This window comes from Oncorhynchus mykiss, chromosome 3 (assembly GCF_013265735.2).
Source record: "Oncorhynchus mykiss isolate Arlee chromosome 3, USDA_OmykA_1.1, whole genome shotgun sequence".
Classification (NCBI taxonomy): domain Eukaryota; kingdom Metazoa; phylum Chordata; class Actinopteri; order Salmoniformes; family Salmonidae; genus Oncorhynchus; species Oncorhynchus mykiss.
In genome coordinates, this window is record NC_048567.1 from 61,584,199 (window position 1) to 61,608,086 (window position 23,888).

Here is a 23,888-nt window from a genome sequence, read left to right on the forward strand (position 1 = left end):
TAAATAAACCTATTGATATAGCCTATAGTAGCATAGGCCTACGTGTATGGATAATTGCGCAAATAACTCCATTTTTTATGCTAAACAAAAAGTCTAAATTAAAACAATTTTGCCGACATGATGAGCCATCATAACATTTTCAACTTGTAAACGTCCATTAAAATAGCTTATTTTTTTCAACATTTCAACTCGGTAGTGTCTGACACGGACATCCCGAGAAAAACACCACACATTCACACTGTTTGCACAGCTCTGAATCGTATATTTAACAGCGTCGGTTAGGCTAATGGCCCAGCGGAGCAACTCAGAGCACGGGTCTGCTCCGTGATGTAGGTAACCGTCAAGTGGCCACATAACCTGGTCGCCTCAAAGTGCTGCCTGAGAGAGAACACCTTATCTCGACTCTGTCATAAAACCAGGACAAGTTGTGTCAGTCGAAAGTCCTCTACGAGAACAAGCTGCGCACGCAGCTTCCTTGACTACATCTTTCTGTTACCATGAAAACTGTGTTAGCAGGAGACACACGTGGTCGAGGCTTTCAGCACCACCGACAGCTACACTTACAAGAGGGAATACAGCACACTTCTCTTAGAAGCTACATATGATTTTAGGATAGACTTTACAAAACAATTTGTTTATGTATTTAACAGCTCATAATTACTAGGCTAACTTTGGTTTAAATAATACACAGTAAGACCAGTCTATCTGTTAAACATATTGGCTAAACATAACTAATTCCTAAAGAAAATGCACTGATTAAACGTAAATTTGCTTTAGACTTGCCTATGTCTAAACATAATTCACACTGATATTGGCTTCATATTGTAACATGTCTTTGCAAACATTATTCGTTTATTCTGTGCTCAACAATATGATACTTTACTGTTATGCTCGTAAAACAACATTTTAAATGCAAAAAGATAAACCAAGTTAATATAACATCCAACTTGGCACAGACATAATTTCAACGTCTATTCCACATTGGTACAACTTAATTTCATTGAAATGACGTGGAAACAACCTCGGTCCAACCAGTGTGTGCCCAGTGGGGTGCATTGGGTTCAACTTGGTGTTTGGTTGCAAACATCCTAAACCCACCGTATCTATTTGAATATGATGATCTGACCTATTCTCTAGCACTAATTAGAAGCCCTTGTCCCAGTGCACGGAATACATACTAGTCCCTACTCCTAGTCTCCTACCAATGCCCTTCCGCTTGAATGGACGCTTAGATTGAACTAATTCCACGTAGCATTTCATTGCACCTTCATCGCAATAATTGCTTGTGCAAAAATGCAAATATGTATTAATTAGTTAGACCACTGATTAGTTATTTGGTATTGGCGTGTTATAAATCACAATTTTGGAAGCGGAAATAAAATCCTGGCTCGAAATCCAGCTGTGTATAGCGCGATGGGTTTTGGATTCAATAATAGGCCTAGGATATGGAACCCTTCCGGCGCGTTCATATTGCAGGTGACCACCTGCTGCATGCACGTGTCTATCTGACCCCTGTGTGGAGTGCAGATATGACCTATATATCTTATTAGGGAAATGCATAATATTAACAAAAACACCAATGGGCTAAGAATAACAATCTAATAATAATAATCATAATGTTTTTATTATTACTCTGTTGAAGCCTAATACAATTATTAACATAGAAGACCTACACTGTTGTAATATAACAATACCTACTAGGCTTTTAATAATAACAATGTAAGTATCATACAAGTATTACTATTTGCCGGGGCTTCAGAACGAAGTCCAATATTTTTTTTATTGACGAACAAATATGAATCTTATTTTTTTAGCCAAAAACGCACCACTTAGCTAAGACAATCCATTTTGTAAAATGTTGGGAACTTTAAAGCTAAAATCCTTAGTTGATATACATACAGTTTTCGACTTATAAAGTAATGATATAGAGGCCTATACCCATTTATTCTTGAAGAATATAACTTATAAATGCCTCATCCGCTTAGTTCAACTGTCGTACCCCATCAGAACCCAAAATATAAGTCTGGTTTACTCCAGTGTTTGTAAACAATGTAAATGTAAACAAACACTGTATAGCCTCAAAACATGGTTAAAACTATAAAGTTGATCAAATCAAATGTTATTGGTCACATTCACATGGTTAACAGATGTTAATGCGAGTGTAGCGAAATGCTTGATATCATGGATGGTCAGTCAGTCCTTGCATCTATAGATCTGTCTATACATTTGAGTGGTAACATTTATCCAGGCCCACCCCTCAGCTACTGTTTCAATTAAGGATTATAGCTTTAATTTAGTTGTTTTTCTTTTAAAACCCACATAGCCTAACAGTTACCCATAGATCACAATTACATCCTTCCCGATCTGTTTTAAATTCTTCGAACAGGCACTCATAAATAAGCTAGACAATATAACTTTTTCATAATTAAGAAACAGGGGTGGCACTTGAGGTAGCACTCGAATGTGATGAAATCACGACATTTCATTGTTTATTTGTCAAAATGAGGCCCAGAATATTAGAGTTTTGTGCTGGTGAGTGGGACTGTGACTTCACTGAGTCACTTTTCTCAAAAAAGACCAAGATCTTTTTATTTTTTATATTTTGTCTTGGACGGATGCATGCAGCTAAATGCGGTAGTATGGCGTCGTCTTGTGGTGGATATGAAACATTATGTCGGAGGCACCAGGACCGGGTTTTTCAAAACTGTTAGTCTATAATGCTCTTTTTCGCTATCCAGGATCAAATTTCTGAAAAGAATCGGATAGGGTCATTCAGGTCCAAATACCAAAATATAAAGATCACAGAAACCGTATTTTATTTCATTAAACAGTCCTTCTCATTGCCACCTAATACTGGAAAGCTATCTACGCGTTCACTGTCATGGTGAATCAGAAATTAGTAAACTACGTGAATTAAGGTAAAGATAATAAAATAAATTATATTAGCCTCTGTATTTCGCTTAAGTAGGTAGCTAGGCTACATGCATTTGTTTGACACTTCTTAATATAAGAGCTGATCACATTCCTATACTGCAGTCAATTTAACATCCCGAAGGTTTGGTTTTCAGATGTAATAACTTTTTTAAACCTCCCCACTTTAGTTTCATTGAAATATCTCGCCTTTCGCCAATCTAAATCGCCTATCTAAATCATCCCTTCCAGTCGGATCAAGATTATCCTGATTTTCGGGAATCAAAATAATTCTAATCACTTCCTTTGAGTCTTGAGAAACGCAAGAACAACATTTCATACAGGTCGGATTGGATTACCCAATCAGAAGAATCAGAATCACATTTTTCAGTTTTGAAATACTAAATTCGAGCATTTAATCCACAATTGCTGAAATTCCGTTTAGAAAAGTTTAGAAAAACTGGGCCCATAGGTGAAGCTTTAAACTATAGGGACTACTTTTTAATCTTTAAACTATTCCATAAAGGATTAAAGTTGTTTAGATTATGAGCATCTAAAAAGTATAAATGTTACTGCAATTAATTGACCTAGTCAAAAGTTCCCGATAACCACTCTAGCACAGGTGGGATTTCACATCTTCATATATATTGACTGCATTATAGGTATGTGGTCAATTGTTATATTGAGAATTGTCAAATAAATGCATCTACTTACTTAGAAGTGATATGCAAGCCCTATAATTTTTAATCAAGGTAGCTCTACCACTATTCATGTAGTCTACTCATCTCTGTTAACCTATGACAGTTTAGAGGTAGTACCACAACCTGTCTAGTAGATCCTAGCCGATTATTTTCTGAAAAATCATCTCAAAAACAGCCAGATCAATCTGATCCCCCTGGATAGCAAAACATGGATTACAGAATCTGGATCAATCTGATCCAGATAAAACATTTTGAAAAACTGTGCCCCGAGCCTTGTGTGCAAATTAAGTAGAACATAGACAAACTATAATCTACTACTCAACAAAACAACAACATAGGCCTATAAGCAAAACTGACTCCTACACTCTGGAAAAAATAAAGTTATTCCATTCTATCTACTCTACCCAAGGCCTATCCTATTGTATGCAATTCTATTGACAGGTGCTGCTCCGAGGAAAATCAAATACGGTGCATACCGAAAGTATTCAGACCCCTTGACTTTTTCCACATTTTGTTACGTTACAGCCTTACTCTAAAATGAATTAAATGATTATTTTTCCTCATCAATCTACACACAATACCCTATAACGACAAAGTGAAAACAGGTTATTAGAAGTATTTGCAAATGCATTAAACATAAAAAAATCAGAAATACCTTATTTACATAAGTAGTCAGACCCTTTGCTATAAGACTTGAAATTGAGCTCTGGTGCATCCTGTTTCCATTGATCAAGCTTGAGATGTTTCTACAACTTTATTGGAGTCCACCTGTGGTAAATTCAATTTATTGGATATGATTTGGAAAGGCACGCACCTGTCTATATAAGGTCCCACAGTTGACAGTGCATGTCAGAGCAAAAACCAAGCAATGAGATCGAAGGAATTGTCTGAAGACCTCTGAGACAGGATTGTGTCGAGGCACAGATCTAGGGAAGGGTACCAAAACATTTCTGCAGCATTAAAGGTCCCCAATAACACAGTGGCCTCCACCATTCTTAATTGGAAGAAGTTTGAAACCACCAAGACTCTTCCTAGAGCTGGCTGCCCGGCCAAACTGAGCAATCGGGGGAGAAGGGCCTTGGTCAGAGAGGTGACCAAGAACCCGAAGGTCACTTTGAATGAGCTCCACAGTTCCTCTGTGGAGATGGGAGAACCTTCCAGAAGGACAACCATCTCTGCAGCACTCCACCAATCAGGCTTTTATGGTAGTGGCTAGATGGAAGCCACTCCTCAGAAAAAGGCACATGACAGCCCACTTGGAGTTTGCCAAAAGGGATTTAAAGGACTCTCAGACCATGAGAAACAAGATTATCTGGTCTGATGAAACCAAGATTGAACTCTTTGGTCTGAATGCCAAGTGTCACGTCTGGAGGAAACCTTGCACCATCCCTACGGTGAAGCATGGTTGTGGCAGCATGATGCTGTGGGGATGTTTTTCAGTGGCAGGGACTGGGAGACTAGTCAGGATCGAGGGAAAGATGAACGAAGCAAAGTACAGAGAGATCCTTGATGAAAACCTGCTCCAGAGCGCTCAGGACCTCAGCCCGAGACGAAAGTTCACCTTCCAACAGGAAAACGACTCTAAGCACACAGCCAAAACAACGCATGAATGGCTTCGGGACAAGTCTCTAAATGTTCTGTGGCCCAGTCAGAGCCCAGACTTAAAAAAAATGGGGTATTGTGTGGAGATGGATGAGGGGGGAAAACCATTGAATCAATAATAGAATAAGGCTGTAACGTAACAAAATGTGGGAAAAGGTCAAGGGGTTTGAATACTTTCTGAATGCACTGTACATTCCAATATTTCACTAATACTGTAACCTACTATAATATGCCTAGCCTGACTACCCATACACATCGCTCCTGCCAAACTAGCATTTCTTCTCCACAATGAGTCCGGATTTGCCTTCCTCCCTGACATTTTGTAGAACACAAACACATTCTGACTGTTCTGATTGGTCCCAGAAACCAATGGGTTGGGCCAGAGCCGGCCTACATGATGACATTATGAACTTTGATATTCTGATTGGTTAGATTTGTTAGAGATGATCCAATCCCTGATGAATTAGTTTTGTACAACACCCCTAATTTTGATGTCACAACAAACTATTTGGTTGGCAGTTTCAGACTGAATGTATGTGGAGATTTAGGATAAGTCGTTGGGCAACAGTGGGCCTACTGTATTTCACTGATGTTTGCACTACACATATGCCACAAGCAGGTTACAAAATATCCTTGTGGAAGACTCATCTCATCCCAGTTATGAAGACAGTGCTGCGCGCCCCTTGTTATGTTACTTTACTCCGCCCGGAAGCGGAAGACTAGGGTAAATTAAATTCTACAAAATTTGTCAGATTCCATTTCCACGGAGCTGCATTTTAACGCTTCAAACTCCTTTCCAACCCACAACACAATGGTAGGCATAAGTGTTTATTGAAACATTACATACGATGATGTTTAGAAATCTGATGCTAAACTTTTACTGTGGCGCACTTTGCCTGATGCAATTCACATGGACCTCAGTTGTCACTGATTTCAATCATTTTCGTATTTATCCGAAGTAATTGTTGGGATACAAATTAACAGCTTTTATGTCAAGGGAAATTTACACGGCAAATATAAGTCAGAAAACAATGTAAATGCATAGGATATGGCGGTGTAAGACACGACTAGCCTTTGGGTAAATAGTTTAGGATAGGGCAAAACATCTCAGGTGAGAGACTAGCTCGATTTTAGACACCTTTTAACCTTTTGATTAATTAATTAATAAACCGTCCTTGACAGCTTGCGAGATATCACTCGACACGTTGCTGACTGTGGCCTATCTGTTTTAGCAGCATTTGTCCTGCTTTGGATTTTATCCGTATTATCTTTAGACCGTTCTAGTCCTAGTTTCCCGATAGCGATGGATTTTAGGTTTACGAGTGTTTTAACTTTACGTCGTCCCTACAATGGTCGAAGAAACAACATGCGTTTCCAAAAACACCACGCAGGGAGAATGTTCGCGCTGGAAAATTGAAATAAAAGCAGCGCTGCTCTCGGATTAGGTTTCTCCATTCAAATCATACTTTACCATTCTAATTATTCCACAATACTGAAGACTCATCCGTTTCTAGAGGGATATAGCACCCACTGTTGCAAATATCGTTGCGCCTTATTCTAATGCGTAAAAGCATTACCCTAAAAATGCACTAAATAAAGTTAAGAATTATAGACAGTAGCCAGTATGATTGAAATATATAGCATTGTAGGCTATAGGCCTACTGTATTTCCAGTATATTTTAGTGCAGTTATCTAGTTTTTCATTGGAAGCATATGCTACTTTTATCGGTTTGTAACAATTGCAAAGACATTGGCAACTTTAGTCAACTTTGTTTTGAAGTTATCAGGGTCACAGAGAGACAGACAAACATGTTGATTATGTGTTTAGTGGAGATGTTCTGTGTATTAGTTGACGTGGAAGGGGAAAAAATGATCTAATGATCACTTTGCTATTCTATGAGTGATCTGAGGCAGTTGGTAAAGGAGCGTTTTAAAGTGAAACTTTTTAAGGATGGTCTTCCTGCCAGTGTGCTTCTTGGTCAAATAAATGATCAATATTTCAATACAGTAGCGGGGCAGGGCAGGCCAGGCCCCCTGAGGCCTGCACATAACACTGTCCCTGATGAGTGTTATTTTGATTTCAATAACAATTTTGTTCGTTTAATTTGTGAATTGACAAAAATAAACACAACTATATAACTAGTTAATTTGACAAATGTTTCAATATATTGTTGAACATAAAATACTCTATGGGGATATCAAAGTTCCAGAGTGCCACCTCTGCTAGTTTTTGAAGTAATCAACCATTTTACACAGAGAAATTGTCATAGTTGGCAATTTAACCAATCACAGCCCTCCTTTTACTTCAATCATTGCACGTCCTGCAATTCACCAGCAGAGGGCGACCATTTTGACTCCATTTTCACGTTCCCTCTGTTGGTAATGCTTACAAATTTGATCATAAATCTCTAAAAGTAGCAGACATCCCCCTATGGAACTTTGATATGCCTGTAGAGTATATTACCGTATAACCATGTCACCGACGGTTATGGATGAAGGCCGTCATGACAATAAAATAACTGTTGTAACCATTTAAAAATAAATACAAATATGTGTGTATTTTTGGAACTAACTGCTGACTGAAGGACGGGATGGCCAGGCATTCGTGCCTTAGCCGCAGCAAGATGTTACATTTTTCAGGGGGTGCTGCAGCACCCTCAGCATCCCTACTTCCTGCGGCTGTGAGTAATGCAGTTGAGTGCGTTTCTGCGGTAACATGGACTCTTAACAACGTGATGGAACTTTGTTGCTCCTTGCTGAAACAAGCAAGGTGTTGTGTCAAATGAGCCCCATACAATGCAGCAGCGGCACACACAGAAATAGAATGAATAGAACAGGCTTTATTCTATTTCTATGGTAGCACATGCAGTCAGGCGAGGAGGAGAGCGAGAGAACAAAAAAGTAAAAATGACGGAGACCACTGTCATTTGGCTGGCCAATTACCGTCATCCAAAATTCCATGACTTTCACAGCCCTACCCACGTGCGAACACACAAGAGACACCCACATCAAAGCATGAAAGCATGCCTCCAGGATTGAAACCAAGGCTAAATCAGTCAGTTCAGCCCCCCTTTAACCTCGAACACCAAATTATGGTCATTGTCAATCGTAAAGGACAATTATTCATTTTTTATGGGTGAAACGTCCAAGCTGCGTCTGCATTAAACAATTTGATCTCAATTAGTTTAATGGAAATATGCATTTAGATCTTCTTGAATTATGTAAGTAACTATACAGTTTGTCAACAATAATTCCTCAAAGGGACCATTGTATGGATTAAAAGCTTTTTGTTCTGATTTCATGAAGAGTCACCCATGCCATATTTTGATTTGGATTATTCTAAGTTAAGTGGCTTTACATCCGGTAACAGAATTGAGGTAATGGAATCATGGGTCCTTGAGCTGTACTACACAGAAATGGATGTGAATGTCATTCTCTTCATGGTGATGTATCCTAAATAGGTACGCAAAGGTAGAAATATGCAAAATCCTCCTTTGCATGCATATTTCTGTATTCTACTCGGGCTATTATTTTAATGCGCTCCGCCACCAAAGAAGACCAAATTTGGTTGCTCAGGATCGGACCAAATTTGAACCAATTATAACGTCTATGGCTTTGTTTAGCTGATCTGATTGGGCATTTTTTTTTTCAAATAACCATTATTGGGCTGCCTGTCTAAACGCAGCCCAAGTGTCACAAGTTTGGACATCAAAGTACAGCACGGTGGAGTTCAGTACATTATAGTGTACTCAACTCTAGTGTGCTCTGCGATGCACATAACTAATCTTCTACTGTACTGCACAGGACTGTACTGATCTATACTAATTTTCTTTACTGTAATGTACTGTACTCTAATGTGTGTTGTCCGAACTAGTGAAACATAGACATCTATGATTGGTTAAGATTTGGTCTGGACCATACCAAATCTGAACCAATAATGGACGTCTATGTTTGGGCCAAATGATGGCTGGTCAAGACCTCTGTGGATGTTGAAATGAACGTTGGTCCAGACCGGACCAAAAAACTAGGTCTGTGGACGCTGAAATCAATGCCAGGGCGGACTGACCAAATTTAAACTAATTTTCAACGTTCATCGATGTCCGGTGTAGGGAGGACTTGTCCAGACTTTTCACACTCTTGCTTTAACCACCAGATGACAGATAGAGAAAGAAAAGTTATCAGTTGAACATAACAGATATTCTCTCACCGAGAATCTTTTTTATCACTTCATGAACAAAATGTATGCCAGTAAAAAACAAACTAATTGGTAGGTCTACCTTTACTTGTTACTTCTTGTTACTTACGGAATTTCAAGACACAAGGCAATGTTTCTTAAACTTACAGGAGACAAAAAAAAACGCATCCTAAACAAAATATGTTGATATTAGATGGCAGGGGTCTCTCCTTAAGAATTATTGTATTTAGATGTACAGTGGGGCAAAAAAGTATTTAGTCAGCCACCAATTGTGCAAGTTCTCCCACTTAAAAAGATGCTAGGGGCCTGTAATTTTCATCATAGGTACACTTCAACTATAACAGACAAAATGAGAAAAAATCATCCAGAATATCACATTGTAGGATTTTTATTGAATCTATTTGCAAATTATGGTGGAAAATAAGTATTTGGTCACCTACAAACAAGCAAGATTTCTGGCTCTCACAGACCTGTAACTTCTTCTTTAAGAGGCTCCTCTGTCCTCCACTCGTTACCTGTATTAATGGCACCTGTTTGAACTTGTTATCAGTATAAAAGACACCTGTCCACAACCTCAAACAGTCACACTCCAAACTCCACTATGGCCAAGACCAAAGAGCTGTCAAAGGACACAGGAAACAAAATTGTAGACCTGCACCAGGCTGGGAAGACTGAATCTGCAATAGGTAAGCAGCTTGGTTTGAAGAAATCAACTGTGGGAGCAATTATTAGGAAATGGAAGACATACAAGACCACTGATAATCAACCCTCGAGCTGGGGCTCCACGCAAGATCTTACCCCGTGGGGTCAAAATAATCACAAGAACGGTGAAGAAAAATCCCAGAACCACACGGGGGGACCTAGTGAATGACCTGCAGAGAGCTGGGACCAAAGTAACAAAGCCTAGCATCAGTAACACACTACGCCGCAAGGGACTCAAATCCTACAGTGCCAGACGTGTCCCCCTGCTTATGCCAGTACATGTCCAGGCCCGTCTGAAGTTTGCTAGAGAGCATTTGGATGATCCAGAAGAAGATTGGGAGAATGTCATATGGTCAGATAAAACCAAAATACAACTTTTTGGTAAAAACTCAACTTGTCGTGTTTGGAGGACAAATAATGCTGAGTTGCATCCAAAGAACATCATACCTTTCTGGTAGTTGTATTCTAAAACCCATTTTTCACCTGTTTTCCACCTGTTTGACAAGAAATGAAAGCTTTTGCTTACTCCAAAATTTTAGGATGGAAAATGGTTGAATGTATACCTTCAGAAAGTATTCATACCCCTTGACTTTTTCCACATTTTGTTCTGTTACAGCCTGAATTTAAAATGGATAAAATTTAGATTTTTGTTTTGTCCCTGGCCTACACACACTATCCTATAATGTCAGTGGAATTATGTTTTTAGAGATGTTTACAAATTAATTAAATGAAAAGCTGAAATGTCTTTAGTCAATAAGTATTCAACCCCTTTTGTTATGGTAAGTATAAATAAGTTCAGGAGTATAAATTTGCCTACCAAGTCACATATGTTGCATGGACTCAAACTGTGTGCCATAATACTGTTTCACGTCATTTTCTACGTACCTCACTCATACAATTATCTGTAAGGTCCCTCAGTCGAGCAGTGAATTTCAAAGATAGATTCACCCAGAAAGACCAATGAGGTTTTCCAATGCCTCGCAGAAAGGCAGGCAACTATTGGTAGATGGGGAAAAAAACAAACATTGAATAACCCTTTGAGCATGGTGAAGTTATGAATTACACTTTGGATGGTGTATCAATACACCCAGTCACTACAAAGATACAGGCGTCCTTCCTAACTCACTTGCTGGAGAAGAAGGAAACCGCTCAAGGATTTCAGACGCCAATGGGGACTTTATAACAGTTACATACTCTAGTTTAATGGTGGTGATAGGAGAAAACAACTGAGGAACGATCAACAATGTTGTAGTTATGCCACAATACTAACCTAATTGACAGAGTGAAAAGAAGGAAGCCTGTACAGAATATTCCGAAACATACATCCTGTTTGCAACAAGGCACTAAAGTAATACTGCAAAAAAATGTAGCAAAGCACAACTTTTTGTCCTGAATACAAAGTGTTATGTTTGGGGTAAATATAATACATTACTGAGTACCACTCTCCATATTTTCAAGCATAGTGGTGGCTGCATCATGTTATGGGTATGCTTGTAATCTTTAAGAACTGGGGAGTTTTTCAGGATAAAAAAATAAACAATGGAGCAAAGCACGGGCAAAATCCTACAGGAAAACTTGGTTTAGTCTGCTTTCCATCAGACACTGGGAGATTAATTCACCTTTCAGCAGGACAATAACCTAAAACACAAGGCCAAATCTACACAAGAGTTGCTTGCCAAGAATGTTCCTGAGTGTCCGAGTTACAGTTTTACCTTAAATCTGCTTGAAAATCTACTGCAAGACATAAAAATGATTGTCTAGCAATGATCAACAACCAATTTGACAGAGCTTGAAGAATTTTGAAAATAATAATGGCCAAATATTGTACAATGCAGGTGTGCAAAGCTCTTAGACTTATCCAGAAAGACTCACAGCTGTAATCACTGCCAAAGGTGATTCTAACATGTATTGACTCAGGGGTGTGAATACTTATGTAAATTACATATTTCTTTATTTCATTTTCAATACATTTGCAAACATTTCTAGGAACATGTTTTCACTTACTCATTATGGGATATTGTGTGATGGGTGAGAAACATATATTTAATCCATTTTGAATTCAGGCTGTAACACAACAAATTGTAAGTCAAGGAGTATGAATACTTTTTGAAAGCACTATGTATATGCCTTAGTTTCTCAAAAATATGGACTCTTAGCTTTCATTTGACACCCAATTTGATATGCTCCTATGAATGTCACATGTTGGTGCTCATGGGTCCTTTTTACATGGAAGTGACCCACTGTAAAATGTTGCCAGCAAATCTCTTACAGTACTATAGTAGTAGTTTGTTGTTTCTAATATCAGGTGGATGCTATTAAACCCATAATTTTCAGCTGTTATAAGAAAATGTTATGATAATGCGCCTGTTGTACCTTTGCTGGCCAGGCATAAAGGCAGGCAGGTGGACAGGCAGGGGGACAGGCAGGGCAATCAAGCAGACAGGCATCTACAGTGCCTTGCGAAAGTATTCGGCCCCCTTGAACTTTGCGACCTTTTGCCGCATTTCAGGCTTCAAACATAAAGATATAAAACTGTATTTTTTTGTGAAGAATCAACAACAAGTGGGACACAATCATGAAGTGGAACGACATTTATTGGATATTTCAAACTTTTTTAACAAATCAAAAACTGAAAAATTGGGCGTGCAAAATTATTCAGCCCCCTTAAGTTAATACTTTGTAGCGCCACCTTTTGCTGCGATTACAGATGTATGTCGCTTTTGGTATGTCTCTATCAGTTTTGCACATCGAGAGACTGAAATTTTTTCCCATTCCTCCTTGCAAAACAGCTCGAGCTCAGTGAGGTTGGATGGAGAGCATTTGTGAACAGCAGTTTTCAGTTATTTCCACAGATTCTCGATTGGATTCAGGTCTGGACTTTGACTTGGCCATTCTAACACCTGGATATGTTATTTTTGAACCATTCCATTGTAGATTTTGCTTTATGTTTTGGATCATTGTCTTGTTGGAAGACAAATCTCCGTCCCAGTCTCAGGTCTTTTGCAGACTCCATCAGGTTTTCTTACAGAATGGTCCTGTATTTGGCTCCATCCATCTTCCCATCAATTCTAACCATCTTCCCTGTCCCTGCTGAAGAAAAGCAGGCCCAAACCATGATGCTGCCACCACCATGTTTGACAGTGCGGATGGGGTGTTCAGCTGTGTTGCTTTTACGCCAAAAAGTTCAATTTTGGTTTCATCTGACCAGAGCACCTTCTTCCACATGTTTGGTGTGTCTCCCAGGTGGCTTGTGGCAAACTTTAAACAACACTTTTTATGGATATCTTTAAGAAATGGCTTTCTTCTTGCCACTCTTCCATAAAGGCCAGATTTGTGCAATATACGACTGATTGTTGTCCTATGGACAGAGTCTCCCACCTCAGCTGTAGATCTCTGCAGTTCATCCAGAGTGATCATGGGCCTCTTGGCTGCATCTCTGATCAGTCTTCTCCTTGTATGAGCTGAAAGTTTAGAGGGACGGCCAGGTCTTGGTAGATTTGCAGTGGTCTGATACTTCAGTGTTTGCTGCACTGAAAGTAAAGGGGCTGAATAATTTTGCACGCCCAATTTTTCAGTTTTTGATTTGTTAAAAAAGTTTGAAATATCCAATAAATGTCGTTCCACTTCATGATTGTGTCCCACTTGTTGTTGATTCTTCACAAAAAAATACAGTTTTATATCTTTATGTTTCAAGCCTGAAATGTGGCAAAAGTTCGCAAAGTTCAAGGGGGCCGAATACTTTCGCAAGGCACTGTATGTGGACAGAAAGGCAGTAGTGCTGAGCGATTAGTGCTTTTTGGGGTCGGTTCACTTTCGGTTTGACTATAAAAAAATAATTATGGGTTTTAGTCCCTTTTTTTTTCTTTAACCATTTAATGCGCTATGCATTGTGTGGGTTGAACAACACAGAATAAAACAATTAATACAATTCCCATGAATAAAGTCATCAAATAAAACAAATGTAATATCCACAACTGAAATATTTAGTTAAAGTAATGTTAATAACTGCCAATTACCGCTTATCACATATAACCATTTATTAACATTAACAACATATTTCAGTTGTGTATATTACATTTGTTTTATTTGATGAATTTATTATTTAATCTCTATAGAGCTGCTGCCTATGCTGTCTGAAGAACTACAAAATTAAATAAGGCATAATTTTATGACTGCTGAATACCAAAGGTCAATCACTTAGATCATGTATTTTCAGGTAGCGATACCTCGCGAAGCAACATCTGCTCTCTATATCACCTCACGATCACACATTCTTCTCTCTTCCGTAGCAGTCATAAAATAAATAGACTGGACAAGTAGATGCGCAATGGATTATGCTAATTTTAGTTCATTACCACATTTTTATGCGCTAAACTATGTAGAATGTACTCCCTACTACATCGTACAGTTCAAGCTGGATCTGATTTATCAAATAATTTAACCGATGTCGGTCAATTAGTTGTTTAAAACAAATGGAAAATAACCAACATTGGTTAATCACTCAGTAGTAAGACAGGCATGCAGTCTCAGGAGGTGAGGACAGAGGACAATGTCCACAGACCATTTTTGGCAGGGTGGCAGTCACTGTCCAGTCCTGTGGGCAATTCCAAGGTAACAGAGTGATGCCGATTACCAACAACGACGAGACGGCCTACAGGGTGGAGGGGAGGGCCCTCGAAGTGTGGTGTCAGGAAAACAACCTCCCACTCAACGTCAACAAAACAAAGGAGATGATCGTGGACTTCAGGAAACAGCAGAGGGAGCACCCCTCTAGCCACATCGACGGTACAGTAGTGGAGAAGGTGGAACGTTTTAAGTTCCTCGGCGTACACATTACAGACAAAGTGAAATGGTCCACCCACACAGACAGCGTTTTGAAGAAGGTGTAGCAGCGCCTCTTCAACCTCAGGAGGCTGAAGAAATTTGGCTTGTCACCAAAAACACTCACAAACTTTTACAGATGCACAATCGAGAGCATCCTGTCGGGCTGTATCACCGCCTGGTATGGCAACTGCTCCGCCCACAACCGCAAGACTCTCCAGAGGGATGTGAGGTCTGCACAATGCATCACCGGGGGCAAACTACCTGCCCTCCATGACACCTACACCACCCGATGTCACAGGAAGGCCAAAAAGATCATCCAAGACAACAACCACCCGAGCCACTGCCTGTTCACCCCGCTATCATCCAGAAGGCGAGGTCAGTACAGGTGCATCAAAGCTGGGACCGAGAGACCGAAGATATTTTTTAATCTCAAGGCCATCAGACTGTTAAAGAGCCATCACTAACATTGAGCGGCTGCTGCCAACATACTGACTCAAATCTCTAGACACTTTAATAATTAAAACTGGGATGTAAAAAATGTATCACTAGTCACTTTAAACAATGCCACTTTATATAATGTTTACATACCCTCCATTACTCATCTCATATGTATATACTGTACTCCATACCATCTACTGCATCCTGCCTATGCCGTTCGGCCATCACTCATCCATATATTTATATGTACATATTCTTATTCATTCCTTTACACTTGTGTGTGTATAAGGTAGTTGTTGTGAAATTGTTAGATTACTTCTTAGATATTACTGCATGGTTGGAACTAGAAGCACAAGCATTTCGCTACACTCGCATTAACATCTGCTTACCATGATGTATATGACCAATAAAATTTTATTTTATTTGATACTCAGATGTTTCACTTTAAATTGTATGTCAAACAAAAAACAATGATAATGTTAAACAAACCAATTGTAAAGTTAAATGAACCAGACAACGCTATGCACTATACTTTTAACAAATACCACAACAAATTGTACAAAAACACATTTGCTTGAAGAACAAGTGCAGATGCAAAGTTTGGTTATAGAATGACGGCACAAATCGTCATTCTGTTACCCAACTTTGCATCTCTCACTTCTTCAGCTGTGAAAGTGATAGACATGGGTTGAACTTGACACACTAAACTTCTCCTGACCTTTTTTATGTTTATATAACCTGTAAACCAGGGTCATGGTCAAGTTTGCCAACAGCAATTATTTTTGCTGGGTCACTCTCTAAACCACTGCACTGTTATTTAGGCATAGGCTTCATCCCAAATGGCACGCTAGGCTCTTTACTAATAGGATGAAGGTGCCATTTGGGATGCACTTTAGTGGTCACCCCCGGTCTGCTAGCCTCTACTAGGGGATAGAGGGTTGAAGTGACACATTTTATAGGTTGTGGTGAGAATATTCACAGAGAGGCAGGGGTACCAGAGGTGTGAAACCTTTGGCTGGATCCAAGCAGGAACACACTGACGTGTGTGTGTGTGTGCATGCTTTGTCAGTCCTGGAGCGTCTTTAGGTCAAGCACAGTTTCTTCTTCCTCAGGATAAATCTTAACTTCACATCGCCTCGACGACGCTCTGTTTGAATTGAAACGGAAATTTAGGCTTAAGCTCAACCCTGTCGGAATGAGAGTTTCACAAAAATACCAAAAGTGATGCTATCATAAGCAATGTGTCACTTTGTTCTTAAATAAAACGTAGTCTTACTTTTCAGATTTATTTGGATTGGAACCCAGTCTGTTTGACATATCCAGGATATATAATATTTAGTGAGAGTTTGAGACTCTTCTTGACTTGTCAGGTCTGACAGTACGTGGGTCATTCAGGCTTGTTTGGGATCTAATGCTACATGATATTTCTTCAGCTTTATTTGGTAGAACTCAAAGGTCCAATGCAGCCATATTTATATCAAATCATTTTTGGGTGTAAATGGCATGTTATAGAAGGGATGTAAATGGCATGTTATAGAAGGGATGTAAATGGCATGTTATAGAAGGGGTGTAAATGGCATGTTATAGAAGGGGTGTAAATGGCATGTTATAGAAGGGGTGTAAATGGCATGTTATAGAAGGGGTGTAAATGGCATGTTATAGAAGGGGTGTAAATGGCATGTTATAGAAGGGGTGTAAATGGCATGTTATAGAAGGGGTGTAAATGGCATGTTATAGAAGGGGTGTAAATGGCATGTTATAGAAGGGGTGTAAATGGCATGTTATAGAAGGGTCCATACAACTTTGTTTGTGATATCAAATTTTTTGAGAAACTTACCCCAAACAGCAAATTACTCATCCTCCTTGTGTAGTGTGGGGGCCCTGAAGAAATATGAACAAAGGCTCCAAATTTACCCAAATATGTTCTTATAGAAATGGCAAAGCTCTCAGTATAGTGATGCAGGTCTTTAGATGTTGTACAGATGACATTTATCTGCAATGTTATATTCCATTTTGTGCGACTAGTCGGAACCCCATTGCCTTCAGAGTTGCCTGAATTCGTTGGGGGATGGAAACGTTGCTCAATTGGGATCAAGGGACCTAACGTGTGCCAGGAAAGCCTTCCCCTACACCATTACCCACGAGCCGTTACTTTGTGTTTTTAGCTGAGAGGAGTGGAACCTGGTGTGGTAGTCTGTTGCAATAGTCCATTTGTGACCAGGACCGACGAGTTGTGAGTTCCAAGATGCCGTTCTGCTACCCACCTGTTAGCTTGCATGATTCTTGCCCTTCTCTTTCGACCTCTCATAAGCGACATGTTTTTGCCAATAGGACTGCCACTGACTGTTTTCTGTTTGTTGCACCATTCTCGGTAAACCCTAAACACTGCCTGGCAAAAACTATAATGCTCAAAGTCGCTTAGGTCACTTGTTTTGCTCATTCTAATGTTCCATCGAACAGTAACTGAATGCCTCGATGTCTTCCTGCATTATATAGCAAGCCACGGCCACGTGACTAACTTGTGTGTACGTGACGAAGCAGTGGGGTGGCTGGCAGGCCAAGGTATTCTGTTACCGCTCTAGACAAAGCAGTCGCTGGCAGGCCAAGGTATTCTGTTACCGCTCTAGACAAAGCAGTCGCTGGCAGGCCAAGGTATTCTGTTACCGCTCTAGACAAAGCAGTCGCTGGCAGGCCAAGGTATTCTGTTACCTCTCTAGACAAAGCAGTCGCTGGCAGGCCATGGTATTCTGTTACCGCTCTAGACAAAGCAGTCGCTGGCAGGCCAAGGTATTCTGTTACCGCTCTAGACAAAGCAGTCGTGGTTCAGATAGCCAGATTGCAGCTCTGAACCCCGGCATTATTTCTTGAATGGCACCCTATTCCCATATATTGCACAGCTTTCGACTAGAGCTTTTAGGGCTTCGGTCAAAAGTAGTGCACTGTATAGCGAATAGGGTGCCATTTGGGATGGTGGCTGCGTCATTATAATTGACCACAGAATGTTTGAATTTGTTTAACTTTAAACTGGACTTTATGAAAGAAGTTTGGCATAACGAAAGGCCCTTGTTGGCACCGATATAGAAGGCCTATTTTCCCAGAAGTTTTCTTTTTCTTTATTTTTTTTTATTTAAGCTTTATTTGTAAGGTCATCTCATTGAGATAAAAATCTATTTTTTTAAGGGAGCTGTAGTAGGATTGGATACTATGGTTGACCCATTTTGACTAGTCTATCTATGTGACACTGCATAAAAAAAAGAAACCATCAAAGTAGTGCTACTGTGCTATAATGTTTGTTTTAGAAGGTCATAACCGATAGCTGGTTAAGAAAAACAACGTATGTCTGTATAGAGGCAAGATCTCTGACAAGCTAAACAGTAGATACTGTATTGGTGCATTTTCTTTGCTGATTAAAAGCAATTTGTATTTTGACTTACAAACCAACTCCCCGAGACACACCACATATGTAATGCACAACTATTAAATAACTTATGTAAGCCTACACAACTATTGAGGGGAGGATGGCTCATAAAAATGGCCTGAGTGAATGGAATTGCATCAAACACATGGAAACCATGTAAATGATTTGATTCCACTCCAGGCATTACCACAAGCCTTTCCTCCCCAATTAAGGTGCTACCAACCTCCTGTAGCCTACACTCTTAAGTTCAGTAATGAGTTTTCCCAAGATATTTTCTCTTAAGACGTGACAACTTTATTACAATTTGAAACTACTTGTTGGCTGAATGGAGTTCTTACTAAGTGCTTTGTTTTGGGGTGGGACTTGGTGTTCAATAGCGCACACTAGCAAAGCATTTTGCAACTAAACACAAGTTCAGAAAGTACCTCCCCGTTCCATTACCTCCACCGTCCAGAGTATTTCCTTTCTTGTTGTGTGTCTTTGGGACGTGGTGGCAGTCACGATTTAACTGATGGATGATGGGTCACATTTGGCCCATGATGTGGAAACTGGGCATCTTTAGTTCTGCTGAAAGGGGTTAGGGGTCAGGGTTCAGGAGGTTGGTGTGTGAAATGGGTGCAGACTGGGACCTATACTGAACAAAAATATATAAGCAACATGTAAAGTGTTGGTCCCATGTTTCATGAGCTTAAGTAATATATCCCCAAAATTTTCCATACGCACAATTTTTTCTCATTTAATTTACATCCCTGTTAGTGAGCATTTCTCCTTCGCCAAGATAATCCCTCCACCTGACAGGTGTGGCATATCAAGAAGCTGATTAAACAGCATGATCATTATACGGGTGCACCTTGTGCTGGGGACAATAAAAGGCCACTCTAAAATGTGCAGTTTTGTCACACAACACAATGCCACAGATGTTTTGAGGGAGTGTGCAATTGGCATGCTGACTGCAGGAATATCCACCAGAGCTGTTGCCAGGAAATTGAATGTTAATTTCTGTACCATAAGCCGCCTCCAATGTTGTTTTAGAGAATTTGGCAGTATGTCCACCCGGCCTCACAACTGCAGACCCACGTGTATGGCGTCGTGTGGGCAAGCGGTTTGCTGATGTCAACGTTGTGAACAGAGTGCCCCATGGTGGCGTTGGGATTATGGTATGGGCAGGCATAAGCTACGGACAACAATTACAATAGCATTTTATCAATTGTCATTTGAATGCACAGAGATATCGTGACGAGATCCTGAGACCCATTGTCGTGTCATTCAGCCACCATCATCTCATGTTTCAGCATGATAATGCACAGCCCCGTGTCGTAAGGATCTGTACTCAATTCCTGGAAGCTGAAAATGTCCCAGTTCTTCCATGGCCTGCATACTCACCAGACATGTCACCCATTGAGCATATTTGGGATTACACGGGTCTGGATCAACGCTCTGGATCGACGCGTACAACAGCGTTACAGTTCCCACCAATATCCAGCAACTTCGTATAGCCATTGAAGAGAAGTGGGAAAACATTCTACAGGCCATAATCAACAGCCTGATCAACTCTATGCGAAGGAGATGTCACGCTGCATGAGGCAAATGGTGGTCACACCAGACACTGACTGTTTTCTGATCCACACCCCTACCTTTCTTCTTAAGATATTTGTGACCAACAGATCTGATTCCCAGTTATCTGAAATTCATAGATTAGGGCCTAAGGACTTTCTTTCAATTGACTGATTTTCTTATACGAATTGAAACTCAGTAAAATCTTTGAAATTTTTGCATTACATTTTTGTTCTGTATAAATATAAGTATCCTCTTTACAACATGTTTGGTCTCAAGGGAGTTTGATAACAGCTGAACAGTGTTCCTTCTGACCAAGCTGGACAGCAGCATAGACGTGCTGTGGTGTAGGATACAGACCCACACACACAGACATAAATAAACAATCTCTCACACTCATAGTTCTCTAGGTCTTGACCAGGCCAGGTGTTTTCCTTGGTCAACGTTAAGCTAGTTTCGCGTTGCCATACCTCATATCACATTGATGTCATGCCTCCCTTGGAGGTCTGGATAATTTTTTTTATTGCAAAACAATTTTGAATGGTTCCCTGGCTCCCAGATGTTACATTCCAAGAACCCTCCCCCCACATGGGGGTGCTGTGTGTTATGTTCATCACTGTTTTTAAGTGTGGCTGACAGTGTGCGTTTTTTTTTTACTGAAAGTGGAGTACGCTGATAAAGTAAAACCTCACGACATGTTATGAAGTGCTCAGGTGAGCGAGAATTTTTCCATGTCGCCATTCATCCGACGCTGGCTGTGCTTTGCTACCACCCGAAAATATCTTTAAGATTGCCCATTATTTTGTTTTTGTAAACTCTAAATCACCTTTACACCACACACTGAGTCGCATACGAAGCTCTCCCTCTCCCTCCATTTCGCATATCTGACAATAAGTTTGAATTCTACTACACCGGCTGTGACACTCGACAGATGTGGCAGGGCTTGCAAACTATCACGGATTACAAAGGGAAATCCAACTGCAAGGCAAGCAACACTGACCCATGTGTGAGGGCACCAGCTGTTCCGGACGACTGTGTGATCACATTCTCTGTAGCGGATGTGAGTAAGACCTTTTTGAAACAGGTTAACATTTTGTGTGTAAATTGGTCACATCCCTGACCGTTGCCCTTCTCCCCCATTTGGCCGGGGGCCAAACTCATTTCTGCCATTGAACTTCCCTGAGGCTACTGTTGGTTGGTTTGGCTGCCTTTCAGTTTCCCTCCAGTGTCTGTGCTGTGGTTGGTTTGGCTGCATTTCAGACCGGGAAAGGAAATACTCTGCTCTGTAATCCACTATTGTTCTGCAGTATCAGCACTTTCAAAATATTTATAAGGAGGTATGGACCAGAGGCAGCAGCTTCAAATTGTCTGGCTTAGCACACCCTTATACGTAATATTCGTATTTTGGCTTGAGGCAAGCTTTGCATCCCAAATTGCACCCTATTCCCTACATAGTGCAATACTACCCATGGGATATGGTCAAGTAGTGCACCATATAGGGAACAGGGTGCCATTTGGGATTCAAACCCAGATGCGTTTGTTAGTCAGTATGAGTGGTGTAAGTGTCTGAGTGTCTGATCCGGTGGATAGGCCTGTAAGTGCAAAGAGTGATTATCAACACAGCTGCTATAATAAAGCCTCCACTCACATTACACTAATCTCGCTTTCCCTCTTCCCTTTCTCACACTCTTTTATCCAACATTCCATCTGCATCTGAGACCTTAGGCTGTCATTGTAAATAAAAATGTGTTCTTAACTGACTTGCCTAGTTAAATAAAAAATTAAATCTTTATACACTAAAAATGAAAGGTTACTGGAGTATCCTTTAGGGGTTCTTAAAATTGGAACTGTGGGGGATCCACTATAAGTTCGTAGAAGATCCCCTCTTAATGGATCCTCGACAAACCTTTTGGGGTTAATATCTGAACTCCCCTCTCCCCTTTTATTATTGTTATTATGATATTGATAATACGCATAACACTATTTTAGTTGTCAGTGTTTTATTATGATTTTAGTGGCAAAGCAGAATAAAAAAAATCAAAATGCGAGGTAAGCTGCGAGGTAAACGCCCAGCAAAAGTCCAATGGGTATATCCTCTTGTGTGTTGATGCTCTCCGTATCTATAGCCAGAATGATTTTGCAGTGCATGGTGATTTGAACAGGTTTCTAGTTATCAGAGGTGTAGGGATGGGGAAGTCTGAATCCCAAAAATAGTGATTATACAGATGTTTAACTAAACATGCACACAACAGTATTCATACCTTGGTTTTTGTGGTAAATGTGAATGCACATACCTTATCCATATTGTAGAGGCCTATGGGGTTTTCATTGAAGAGGTAGACATACCTTTGTATGCCTCCTCGTCTGTATACATACAGACACAAAAGTGAGCAGTTCAGTCATCTGCATCCAATGCAGCTTCCGAGTGGCGCAGCGGTCTAAGGCACTGCATCTGTGTAAGAGGCATCACTTCAGTCCCTGGTTCGAATCCAGGCCGAATCACATCAGGCCATAGGGCAACGCACAATTGGCCCAGCGTATTCCGTGTTTGGCCGGGGTAGGCCATCATTGTAAATAAAAATGTGTTCTTAACTGACTTGCCTAGTTAAATAAATAAAAGCTAGCCTTTATATTCTTATAGCATACAGTACATATTCTTACCTTTTTTGATTGAAATCCATTGAATTGTGTCCATTTTCTGTTTTTAGAAATATTTGCACAGATATTAAAAGATAGATGGTATCATCACAAAACAATAGCAATTTAGATCATATAAGGGACAAACCTTACCTTAAATTGAGGAGATCTTAAACATTTTCGTTTAAGTGCCTGCACATGTTGTCTTTTCAAATTCAAGCATTTTAGATTGGCAGTTAGGTTCCTGCAAGAACCCTCACCAACTATGGCGGTTCCTTGAGGAACCCGACCTCCTATGGGGTTCGTGGAAGAACCTTTTTGAGGGCAATTTTCAGTGCCAAGAACCCTAAGGTTCTCTGAAGAACTTTGAGATCTTAAAAGAACCCTTGTTAAACCCCTAATTTTGAGTGTCTTTGGGCGCAGATGATTTAAAGCTGGTACAGTCGATTACTTCCTCTGTTCATCTGTCTCTCATGCTGCATCCCAAATGGCACCATATTCCCTATATCAGGGCTCTTCAACTCTCTTCCTGGAGAGCTATTGTCCTGTAGGTTTTCTCTTCAACCCTAATCTAGCACACCTAATTCTAATAATTACCTGGTTGATAAAATGAATCAGGTTATTTACAACTGGGGTTGGAGTGAACCTACAGGAAGGTAGCTCTTCAGTGATGTTTATTTTTTTTATTTTTTTATTTTACCTTTATTTAACCAGGCAAGTCAGTTAAGAACAAATTCTTATTTTCAATGACGGCCTGGGAACAGTGGGTTAACTGCCTGTTCAGGGGCAGAACGACAGATTTGTACCTTGTCAGCTCGGGGGTTTGAACTCGCAACCTTCCGGTTACTAGTCCAACGCTGTACTGCGCTGTACACACTACGCTCATCAATCTACACACAATAACCCA

The 23,888-nt window shown here is 40.1% G+C and overlaps 1 protein-coding gene across 1 annotated transcript in view; it reads left to right on the forward strand.

Moving 5' to 3' along the window:
* The first annotated feature begins 5,859 nt into the window (after positions 1-5,859).
* LOC110504376 (protein ITPRID2) overlaps positions 5,860-23,888 on the forward strand; it is a 57,196-nt gene continuing 39,167 nt past the window's right edge. Inside the window, exon 1 of the mRNA XM_036974825.1 lies at positions 5,860-6,027. The gene's annotated coding sequence lies outside the window, so the exon portion shown is untranslated. The remainder of the gene's footprint in view (positions 6,028-23,888) is intronic.